Source organism: Artemia sp. Qi Xiang Cuo, chromosome 7, assembly GCF_049724085.1.
Source record: "Artemia sp. Qi Xiang Cuo chromosome 7, ASM4972408v1, whole genome shotgun sequence".
NCBI classification, from domain to species: Eukaryota; Metazoa; Arthropoda; class Branchiopoda; order Anostraca; family Artemiidae; genus Artemia; species Artemia sp. Qi Xiang Cuo.
In genome coordinates, this window is record NC_142800.1 from 3,019,014 (window position 1) to 3,031,434 (window position 12,421).

A 12,421-nucleotide genomic window follows, 5' to 3' on the forward strand; every position below is an offset into this window, starting at 1 on the left:
ATAATTTAACTAGTCGGCATTGAAGCGACAGTACCTGTGATTTTCCAGTTTTCAATAAAAAACATCTTGATCCTCTTACCGAAGTGGCTCACTAATTGGATTTCTGCAGTGTTTCTTTTAACATGTTTTTTGCTTGAGTATTTGCGCTTATAGAGCGTTTTAAACGTCGTTCGACCTTTCATCCTGACGACGAAATATCGAACTGTTTTTATTAAGACCAACAAAGCGGTTAAGGATCGGCTAAGGAGCCTCATGGCTAGAATAGAGCCTCATGTATTGGATTTCCTTGTATTTCGTAAGTTTTAACCCAGATTAACAATAAAACTTTCTGTAATTGTGGTTTCAGTCTGATTTTCTTTTATTCTAGGTTTTAAAATATCGGATAAGGATTGAATGCCTAACAATACATAATAATTAAGTATATACGCTCCATGGATTAAATGGGTTGATAGAGTGAAGTTGAAACTTAAAACGAACAAAGTTATTACCCCTCTACTTGTGACGTCATAGATTTACTATCGATTTACTGAAAGCAAAAAAAAATGGAAGAAAGGTTGTTCTCTCACTGCTAAAAAAAAAACAGCCACTTAGTGGGCTGTACGTATTATCGATTATCGCCTCTGAGCCTCTGGAGCATATATATCCGGTAAATTCGCCAGTGATATGCTAAAAGCTTGGAACAAAACAGTGCAGATGTGAATTTTCTGTTTGTTACTAGGTATTCTTTTAAGCTCACATAACATTGTTTTTCAATGATATCATGGTATGTATAAAATAAACCAAGTGTCTAAAGAATACATTGCCTTTTTGTTTTCAGGGAAGCACTTGTCAATTTTACGACGTCATACGTAGAAGATTTGTTATTTTTGTTCGCTCACAGAGCTCTTTTTTGCTTTTGACCTATCCTTAAGTTTAGGTTATCTGATATGCCAATTGTATCTCTCCTCGTTTTACCCATAACAGCGCTATAATAGGGTTATAATAGCGTTCGCTATTTTTGGGCTACTTTGGGCTATTTTTGGGCTAATGATTGCTCCTCTTTGGGCTATACGTTATGCCAAAAACCTGGCAACACTGTTTAAGACTTTAAAGCGAGGTTAGCGCGGTAGGCTCACTGCAAAGGTAAATCTACTGAAGTGTACTTAAGATTTGAACCATTGGTATACACTTAAGTATGTGCCGTTATAATAAGCTTATTATTTATATGTTCGTTTTCGATCAGGTCAGGAAGATTTACATGTAAGGTAGGCCTATGGGAAACAATTGAAACTATGGCTATGCAACCTTAAACATTTTAATATAAATTTTATGTAGTACATTATCTATTGACAAAAAAGTATAATTCTACCTTAGCCACTTTTGGCTATCTTGGAAAGGAGTTAGGTTAGGAAAATGGAACTTTCAGGAATGGCTCTACCAGCTAAAGTATGTCCTAGGAAGGTATTTTGAAGTACCTACCTCCATTCTTTCTCTCTCTAGAGGGTCCTGACATTTAAAAATCTGTGTTATAAAAGTGAAACCTTGCAAAATGGATCTTCTGCTTAAATAGAGTAGCCTAGGCTACAACAAAATTGTTTTCAACTTCACAATTTTGCTCAGTCCCAATTTACAAGGTTTTAAAGATATGCATATACATTTCCTAAATTTTGAAAAAAAAATTGATATGGCTTGAAATTCTACTCAAATAACAGGAATTGTATTTTCAGAACAAAAGCCAGGGAAAAAGAAACTAGGCTAATAGCATAACTGAAAATTAAGGTAAATGTTTTGTCAAAATTTCAGTAGGTTTTGATGACCTGTTGTGTAGGCAAAGTTCAGGATCCTCTAGATAGAGAAGGAGTGTACTTCATGGTACTTCAAAATACCTTCCCAGGGCATGTTTTAGCCTGTAGACCCATCCCTGAAATTTTTGTTTTCCTAACCTAATCTCTTTTCAATATAGCAAAAAGTAGCTAAATTTTACCCTTTCAGTAGTGAATTCAGGGCAAAAAAGGTAAATATTTAGCAGTTCATATTATTGACTTACAAATAAAGTAAACATACACTTGATGCCTTTATTTATGCTCTTTCCCAATATAATAAACATTTTTGTTGCAAATGAATTGGTACTGTTCTATTAGCTGCTACCCACACAATAAATTGTACAGGAAAGATGCCAAAGAAACTAGTCAAACTGGTTCTTTCAACAGTGATTTTGTATGCTGACTATTGCAAACACTAATTTATCATTGTGTTACAGTATTGAAACTTTAATTTTTTGGAGTTTAGGGGAGAAAAGGATACCTAAGCTAGGTTATGTATTTAATTAATTAAAAAAACTTTTTCCACAAAATAAATTTTTCAAAGAAAAGTAAAGAACTCCATTAAACAATTGAACTCCATTAACTCCATTAAACTCCATTGTCCTGTGAATATCAATCCAAACAAATAGCATTTGTAAGTGACAAAAAGGATTATTTATTACTCAACCCAAGTATATTTCATAAGGAATGTAAGTGATTGCAATTCCTGACTTAGATTCAGTGTGAGATTATCTTTTTAGATTTTGAAATCTCATTAATTCAGTGACCTTGAAAACAATTTCTCGGACTACTAAGCTGTAACTCCACTGTGACGTCACTGCCTGCTTGATTGGATAAAGTTTATATTGGCGACGGTTTTTTGGCATTGATTTGGCGTGGATTTTTGTCTATTGAATATTATTACCGTAAGGGCAATTATGAAATAATGGGTGACTCAGATATTATTTTAAATCCATTATTGAATTTTATTTCTCGATCGATGATTGATGGTATCAAAGTAGAAACAATAATTGCTAAGTCGACAAGCTTTTTCAGTCATGAAACCATTCTAAAGGCAAAGGAAGTCTTACATCAGTTGCTAGAAATTGGAACACGTTTAATTAGATGCCAAAAAGACGATGAAAATGTCCTTGACATTTGTAAGTGGCTATCTACGGCATCGAAAGAAAAACGTAAGATCCCAAAATTCGTGATCTACTCACTGTGCGAAATTCCAACAATTGGTGATGCGATCGTTGCAACATTAACCTGTCGCATGAATGAACTTTCCCGTAAAATTGACAGTTTGTCTGAGCTAAATAAGCAACATTTCGCAGTACAGGCAACTTCTGCCTGGCCCTCTTCCGCTCAGTCGTCTTGCGCCAAGGACCAATCCAATCCTCCTACCTATGCTGTTGTGCTAAAAAATTGCCCGTCCAATCTTTCATCTCCACTATTAAGAAAAGATTTTATTGATAAAATATGTCCTGAAGCTGCAAATGATATTTCAGAGGTGAAACGTTCTTCATCAGAATGGAAAATTGTCGTAAAAAGAAAACCCGCTGCCTCCTCAATTGCTGACCAGATGAAAAAGTTCCAACCTGGCCTCTTAGCCTCTGTTAAATCTCCCGCCTTCATCGGTGTAATAAAAGGCGTTCCGACAGAAATGAATGAAAAAGATCTAGAAAAAATTATTCCAAAGTGTGTCAAAGCTTTGCAGTGTGGCAAGTCACGCGTCTACAAGATTTATTTTGAACAACGGAGTGATCTTGATTCTTTTCTGAAATATTCTGTGAAGGTGGGTTATGAAAAGTTAACTGTCCAGAATTTCATATTCATACCCAGACGGTGTTTCAAATGCCATCAGCAAGGACATTTTGCTGCTGATTGTAAGAATGCAGAACTGTGCTCTCGCTGTGGTTCCTCGGAGCACTCTTCCACAAGGGATAATCCATGTGTTCGGAACATGTTTTGCATTACATGTAAAGAGTTTAATCACACATGTTACAGCATCAAATGCCCTGGCAACGCTCAAACCGATAAACGGGCATCTAAGTAGATTAATGGATATTCGTTTTCTCTCTTGGACCATTAATGGTGGTATTATAAAAAAAAAAACTATTCTTTAAAATATACTTCATAATCATGATATTCTTTGTTTGCAGGAACATTTCCTGACCAACCACAGCCTTAGTTTACTTGACATTAGTTCCACTTTCAAAACTTTCTTGGTTCCAGCTAAACGTAGTGCTTCCAAAGGCAGAGCTTCCGGTGGTATTGCTACTTATGTAGCATCGAATCTTAATTCTAGTGTTTTCTTTTCTAGTGATAGTTTTTTAGCTGTTTGAGTAGTTGAGTGCGTAATAATAAATGTGTATTTACCCACAGATTACAAAGATGAAGATTCAGAGAGAGATTTTGCTTTAGCAATTAGTAAACTTAGCTCTTGTCTTCGTGATGTCCTTAAACTGAAAATCCCGTGTCTGATCGTAGGTGATTTTAATTGTGATTTAACCTGCGGGTTGTCTTCAGCTTCTATCCGTGCTTCTTTACTATTAGGAATATTTGGTGATGATTTTAAAGTTCAACAGAAATCTGCTCAGTTTACTTACATTCATTCTTCCTCTTGCACATCTAACCTTGACCATGTTGTGTCATATAACCTTGATATACCTTGTGTTGAGGTAGTTTCCAATTTTCAAGTTTCAGACCATCTTCCTATTGCTTCTAGTTTCAAACGAGAAGCTTCTCAGATTCCAGTGTTACAGGCTTATACTGTTCACCGGCACAGGTGGTATACTTCTCGCAATTGGAATAAAATTGACACATCTCAGTACATCGAGATTTCAGATAGTATCCTAAACAAGATCCGAGTTCCATTTCATCTTCTGCAAAAGTCTTCTAATAAAGACATTAATGAGGTTAGATTAACTCTTGATATATACTCCGCAGAAATTTGCCATGCACTTTTGTGTGCTGAAAAAAGGGCAGTTCCTCTTAAAAAAATACGTGTTGGTACCCAAGTTCCCGGGTGGTCAGGTAATCTCGTGCTGTCTGAAGCTTGTGACCGTGCTAAATTTTGGTATAAATTATGGAGAGATTGCCTATGCCCCCGTCAAGGTATAGTCAATGAATTGAGAAAAATGACAAAAAAACGTTTTGCTAAGGAACTTGCCCTTCATCAATCTAAAATACAGACACTTTATTCCGAGAAGGTCAGGAATTCACCTGATCTTCTGTGGAAGCTATTACCCCGTACTATCTCCTCCAATTTGCCAGACCCGAATGACATTCCATTGTCCGAGTGGATTTCCCATTTTTCAAATGAATTTTCAGAGCCTGATCCTGTTTTAGAGTCACAATTTTGTGACGAGCTCTGCAAATTCATTGATGAATCTCCTGACCTTGATTTTGTTGTTACTTGTGACGCTGTTATAAAAGCCATTTCCCAACTTAAAAAGAAAGCGTCTTGTGGGATAGATAAGGTGAGCACTCTACACATCATTAATGGAAGTTATCTATTGGTGCGTCATCTCAGCCTTCTCATGCAAATGATATTTGTTACAGGCATTGTTCCATCCTCGTTCTGCATTGGTGATCTGACTCCGATTCCCAAAAAAAGGAAATCTGAGCTGCAATGTTCCTCCTTCCGTCCCATCACCGTCTCTACTACGATATGAAAACTTTTCGAGCTTCTTTTTCGTGATGAGCTAAGACTGAAATGTTACGGTCCCCCATATCAGTTCGGTTTTCAGGCTAATCTTGGCTGTTCTCATGCTCTTACGGCAGTTTTTACAGCCCTCGCCGACGCTGAATCTTCGGGAGAAAGTTTGATTCTCGCAGGACATGACGTTAAACGTGCGTTCGATTCCTTAAATCATTCGTCCATGCTTCTTCATATGGCAAGGCGAGGCGTAAACCGATCAGTTGTCCGTGTTCTCAGGGATTTATATAGGAACCTAAAAGTGCGTTTAAAACTTCCATCCCGTTTTTCCCTGCAGTCAGCTCTTCATCCTTCCATATATAATTGCATTAATTCTCGTGTGAGGCCAAACTCTTCGATTCCCTCGAATATTCTTGTGAATCTTCAATACCCCATCCTCGTTAAGAAAGGGACTAGACAGGGAGCTATCACTTCCCCTACCCTGTTCAATAATAGTGTCCTGGAAGCGCAGGCAAAGTGTCTTCCTTCGTGCATTCTTGGGAGGATCGATATGTCTCTTATTTGTTATGCTGATGACATCCTGAATCTCAGCCGTACGATCCAGCGCATTGAGCAGAATTTCAAAATCCTCAAAGATGAATATTCAAAAATCGGTCTGTCTTTTAATGCTGAGCAACCGTACAACCATCACAACAACAGCAACCGTACAAGAAAATTGAAATATAGTTTTCTTGATTATTATCGCTTCTAATCAGTAGTTGTGCCAAACCTATCCTGCTCAAGTCATCCTCAGGGCTATACTGTGGTGTTTATCCTTCCCATAGTATAGTGCAGATGGTTTGATATCATCTATTTTCCCTTCTTATTTTAGTTTTATATTTGTGTTTAAAGCTTTTTCCAATAGGCAATGTTCAAAAGTCCTCCAAAAAAACGTCCCCCCAGATCCCAAATCAAATTCCATAGTGAAAGATACCCATCCTGGCTGGTCAAGCACATTATCTGAAAGTTCTAATGATGGCTCCGATTCGGAGAATAGGACAATGATAACTGTAGGTCCTAATGCAACCATAAATGATGATAATGGGTTTCAAGAGGTCCTCTCTAGAAGCTCTAAAAAAAGGAAAAAAATCTCCCCAATTAAAAGCATTTCCCCTCTCCCTGCCCAAGATCCTCCCTCCAAAAACTTATGAATTTACCTTAAAATTACACCCAATACCCCCTTTGAAATAAAAATGATCACTGCAATAAGAGTTGCAATTTTTAAATTGCTAAAATCAATGTTCTCTCTTAACATTAACCGTGATGGATCTCTGCTTATAGCTGTAGAAGATCAGAAATCAGCAGATACAATAATTAACCTTAAATCCCTTTTGAATATCCCAATTATTGCATCTAATTGGAACCCAAAACAATCACAAACAAAAATTGTAGTTTACAATGTTCCCCCAGAGATATCTACTCAGGAGTTAAAAGAAGGCCTCTCAGATAGGGCTGGAAACACAATCCCAGTTGAGGATGTTACCCAACTTGGAAAACCTAATTCTACTGGCCTAAAAACTAGTAGATCCTTCTTATTCACACTAAAGGATAAAATTGATATCCCAGAAAAATTATTCCTATTTGGGCAAATCAAACCACACAAGGAATACAAACCTAAGCCTATTCAGTGTCAGAAGTGTTTCAAACTGGGACACACGACAAACAAATGCAATGAAATTCTCCAAGAGTGCAGTAATTGTAAATCTTTCCATCCTAAAGAGCTGACAACTTGCAAAAACACCCAGCCTACATGCATCAATTGCAAAGGTCCACATGAATCTACAAATAAATCATTATGCCCTGCATACAAGAAAAGAGCTCTAACACTCCAAATATCAACAGAGAAGGCCATCCCATACCCCTTTGCAGCAATGGAAGCAAATGCTGCCCAACAATACCAAATAAAGCCTGTAATGAAACCAACCAAAACCCCCAAGTCAAATGCCCCAAATGCATCAAGCACCCCATATAAAACAACATCTTCTAAGCCCCCTAGCTCAAATCCCAATCAGAAGGAATCACCAAGCCAGCAAGCCTCGTTTTCCGGTGAGATGAGGCCAGCCTGGCCCTCCCTCCCAAGAAGAAACAAACCGGAAACACTACCAGGAATCAATCCCTTAACCAACAAACAGGATGCACTACCAAAAATGCAATCCCCAAATATAGGCTTATTCATTCTAAACTGTAATGCAGTTCAGGCCATGAACATACATCAACTACATAAAACAAAAATTATTGCAGAATTGACAAAAATCTACATCCCAGATGATATGCTCATTCAGTCAAAAAAAGATCTTGCTTTACTTTTAACAAAGCTGAACATTGATACACAGTCATATGAAGAATAAATCAATAAAACAACATTTATCAATACTCCAATGGAATGTAAGATCACTCACAGAAAATAAGCTAAATGAACTAATATCTTTTATGAATAATAATTCCATTAATAATGCTTGCCTCCAGGAAACTCATTTAACCCAAAATCAACAAATCAAGTCTCTGGGATACACTATCCTGAGAAAGGATAGATCTTCAGAGAGAAAAGGAGGTGGTGTAGCTTTATTAGTTAATAATAATATAAAATTTTGTGGCATCAATTTTCCAGATTTTGAAAATGATGTTGATGTAATTGGTATAAGTGTTTGGCTGAATAATTTAAAAACCTACATAATAAGCTTTTATAACCCTACTGGCCAAACTTCAGATGCCAAGGATTTCTTTAATTATATAAATAATTCTAATATGTTAAAAAACATCATTATTTGTGGTGATTTCAATGCCCACAGCCTTTTGTGGGGGAATAAACCAGCAAATAAAGCTGGTAAATTTATTGAGCATATGACTTCAAATAATAATGAATTAGCTGTTGCTACCCCTCCAAACCTGAATACATATTTTAACCCCAAAAGTGCCAAATTCTCCACAATTGACCTACAAATTGTGTATTTAAATTTTTTGAACAAAATTTACATAAATAAAATTGATAGTCTATGTACAGACCACTTTGCTATAGTTTGCTCCCTAAATGAACCTGCTGAAACTTCATCTCATACCTACAATTATATCAACACTAAAGTAAATTGGTCTATTTTCCAAAATAAGCTAAATGATGAAATTACAAGTTTCGCCCAAAGTTCATGCATTTCTAACACAACCGTTGACACACATGCTGAAGCCTTGACATCTTTACTAATAAATACAGCTAATCATGCTATCCCCAGGACAACACCTAAGAAAACATTCCCTAAACAAATTCCTAAAGCATGGTGGACAAATGAGTGCCTAAATAAATGGAAGATAAAAAAGTCAGCTAGGACAGAATTCATAAAAAAACCAACACCTACTACATATTTAAAAAAATTACAAGCAGAATCTAATCTAAAAAGGACTATAATAGATGCTAAATATAAATACTGGAATAATTTTGCAAATAATCTCTCCAGAGAAACGCATGAGCCAATTATACATAAAGTCATAAGCCACATATGTGGGAAAAAGACTTCTCCCAAACCACTCCTGTATGAGCTCATACATAATAATACCCATTATGACAATGATATTGAAAAGGCTAACCTATTTGCAACTCTTTTTGTTAATAAGCTAACATCAAACAATCAAAGAAATCTGTCCACAATTCCTATGAACCCTAGTTACCAACCACGCCCGGGATCCGAGTACATAACTAATCCATTTTCAATCCAGGAATTGAATAATGCAATACATCATATTAGGTCCAAAACTAGCAGCAGCTATGACAATATACACCCTACATGGATAAAGAATCTCACACCTTCATACAAACAAGAACTGCTAAATTGTTATAATCACGCTTGGGCATCCTCTAGGTTCCCCAATATATGGAAATGTTCGTCCCTCCTACCAATCCTAAAGAAAAATAAACCAAAAGATAACCCTGAGTCTTATAGGCCCATAATGATTACACCTGTGATGGGGAAAATAATGGAGAAAATGATTTATCACAGACTCCTCTGGTTTGTTGAGAAAAATAACATGATCCCACACACTCAAACTGGATTCAGGAAATACCACTCCTCAACAGATGCTTTCATTTTGCTAACAAATGCAATAAATGAATCTTTCTCAAAAAATAATATCCTAGTGGCAGCTTTCCTTGATTTTGAAGGAGCATATGACAATGTGAACCACCAAATCCTTTTAAATAAACTTGCAAACCTTGGAGTACCTCCCAAGCTAGTATCCTTTATTAAATCATTCATATAAGTGCGAAGTTTCATTGTTTGTGTTGGTTCAGCCTCTTCACCCCAAAAGACAATATCCAAAGGCCTACCTCAGGGAGCAGTCCTCAGTTGCCTCCTATTTGCCCTATATCTCTGGGACATGAACCTACCCCATACGAATCTACAATATGCTGATGATCTGGTGCTATGGTCATCTGGCAACACCTTTCAGATAGCACAGTCAAATCTGCAAAAGTCACTTTTCCAGTTTGAAAAATTCTCTCAACATTCAGATTTACCCATTGCACCCACCAAGTCAAAAATAATCCAATTTCACAGGAAGCGAAACCATGTTAATGCAAAACTAACTCTAAATAAAACAACTATTCCAGAAGATAATAATATTAATTACCTAGGTCTCATGCTTGACCAAAAACTTAATTTCCACCTCCACATTTCAAACACAATAAAAAAATGCTATAGAAAAACAAATATACTAAAAAGACTTCTTTCCACACCCTGGGGTTGTAAAGAGAAAACCTTACTCCAGTTTTATAAATCACATATAAGACCCCATATTGACTATGGGCTCATTGTATATGGTGCATGTGCAAAGACCCAGATGCAAAAAATTGAAACAACACAAAATGATATAATACGTCTCATATTTGGTCTTAGGAAACCCACAAGCACCAAGTTTCTGCTTATGGAGAGTGGATTAACAACAATAAAAGATAGACGTAGCTTTCTCTTGATAAAACATCTTACAAAAATTGAATCAAATAGCTCACACACATTACATAATTGGTTAAGAAATCCAGCCATGTATAGAGGTATTGCAGATGAGTATGCCAATATTAAAAAGAAGTTCCCTGTACCAGCAAAGTCTATTGCACCTACTTTCCCCCAATCCCCTCCATGGAATTGGTCATCTCCCATAATAAATACTGAATTTTCAAAATGGAATAAAGATTTAACCCCCATTGCTTTTGTTCAGAAAAAATTTGCAGAACTTAATACAATTACCTATAAAAATCACTTCCAAATATTTGTTGATGGGTCAAAAATGAATGAGAAGGTTGCAAGTGGTGTTTTCCTTCCTCACCTGAAAATTGCAATGGGCGAGATATTATTTAATAATTTATATATAATGTCTGCTGAGTTAAATTACATAATCATGTCATTAGAACACCTTAAGCAAAACCAATCTTTGATTGAAAATTCGAATAATATTATCATTTATTCCGACTCTTTATCAAGCCTTGAGTTGCTGGCCTCAGCTCCTCAATATAAGTTGGACATTGACACTTATCATTGTCTCAGTATTATTGATAATCTTGCTTCAAGTGGCATAAAAACTTACTTTCAGTACATTCCTAGACACTCTGGCATAAGTGGTAATCATCATGTTGATGAAATAGCAAAAAATTCTATAAATATTGACCAGACAAGTGGGAGACCAATACCTATTAGAGATATTTACATATGTAGGCTATCAGATATTAATTTTAATAAGATTAATCCTATCCTTTCCCCCTATCCCAATAAGTATCTTTCTAAAATTTATCATAGAATTCGTTCTGGAACAAATGGACTAAATTTCCTTGCATTCTCATATAAGCTTTCTAATTCAAGTGGTTCAATTCCCCTGTCCCCTCTTTGCAGGCATTGTAATATGAATAATGAAACAATTGACCATTGCCTATTTGAATGTAATATGCTGACGTCTGCACAACATACCTTGCTTTCTAAACTGTTAAAATACTTCAAACACCACAAAATCCCACTATCAGCCAAGAGCCTAGCGAACTATACCTGCACACAGAGTATAGAAATCGACATCTATCATCTTATATTTGAACTCCTAGAGTCGAAAGATCTGCTGAAAGATATCTGAATATATCTAATAAATATGAGGCAATCAAGCCAGTAGCTCTGTAGCCCACAGAGTGAAGCAAAAGGAAAAGGGCTAAATAGTGTTACTGAAAAGCCCGCCTGCTGTTAAATAGAAGAAGAAGAAGAGCTGAGAAATCTGAAGTAATCCTTTTCAATTGGCGAAATCCCTCTACTCCTCTTATAAATATGGACGGTTCTCTTGTTAAACCCTCAGACCATATTACATACCTGGGCCTCCCAATTGGCAAATCTATAGGCCACACACGTCGTTTGCTGATTTCTCACGTTGAGCGTAAAATTAGCATTTCTTACGCTGTAATCGTAAAAAGCAAACTACGTTTCAACCGATATATTCTAGCTTCCATTTACAACGCCACAGCCCTTCCTCATCTGCTTTACATTGCTCCTTTCTGGAGATTCTTTACAGTTACAGATAAAAAGCACCTACGATCAATCTTCTTCAGATTTGCTAAATATCTTCTACATTTGCTCCCTTGGACAGAAACCGTAAAATTATTCAATTGTATAAGCTATCTGACCCTAATATTAGCATTAATAAATCTCTATCCCGTTTTCAAAGTAAGTTTAATCATCCATGGTCAACAATTTGTTCACAATAATTTTTTTATATTAATGTAATGCATATACTCACTGTTCGTATTAAATAATGAAGAGTTTTCTTTTGTCATTTTTCTGAATTTTAAATGTGTGTTTATTTCCTTCTTTTTTTTTTTTTTTCTTTTTTTTTTTTTTTTAGTGATTACTCCGTCTATTGTACCTTTTGTACCTTTTTTTTGACGGGCAATAAATGAATAATAATAATAATAATAATAAATTAC

The 12,421-nt window shown here is 36.0% G+C and overlaps 1 protein-coding gene across 5 annotated transcripts in view; it reads left to right on the forward strand.

The window, feature by feature from the left end:
- The first annotated feature begins 1,077 nt into the window (after positions 1–1,077).
- tzn (hydroxyacylglutathione hydrolase tenzing norgay) overlaps positions 1,078–12,421 on the forward strand; it is a 33,349-nt gene continuing 22,005 nt past the window's right edge. For 3 of the 5 annotated variants that reach the window (XM_089091960.1, XM_089091959.1, XM_089091962.1), the window contains exon 1: positions 1,078–1,122. The gene's annotated coding sequence lies outside the window, so the exon portion shown is untranslated. Of the gene's footprint in view, positions 1,173–12,421 lie in introns of all 5 variants that reach the window. The other 2 variants (XM_089091961.1, XM_089091963.1) reach the window with 2 other exon arrangements.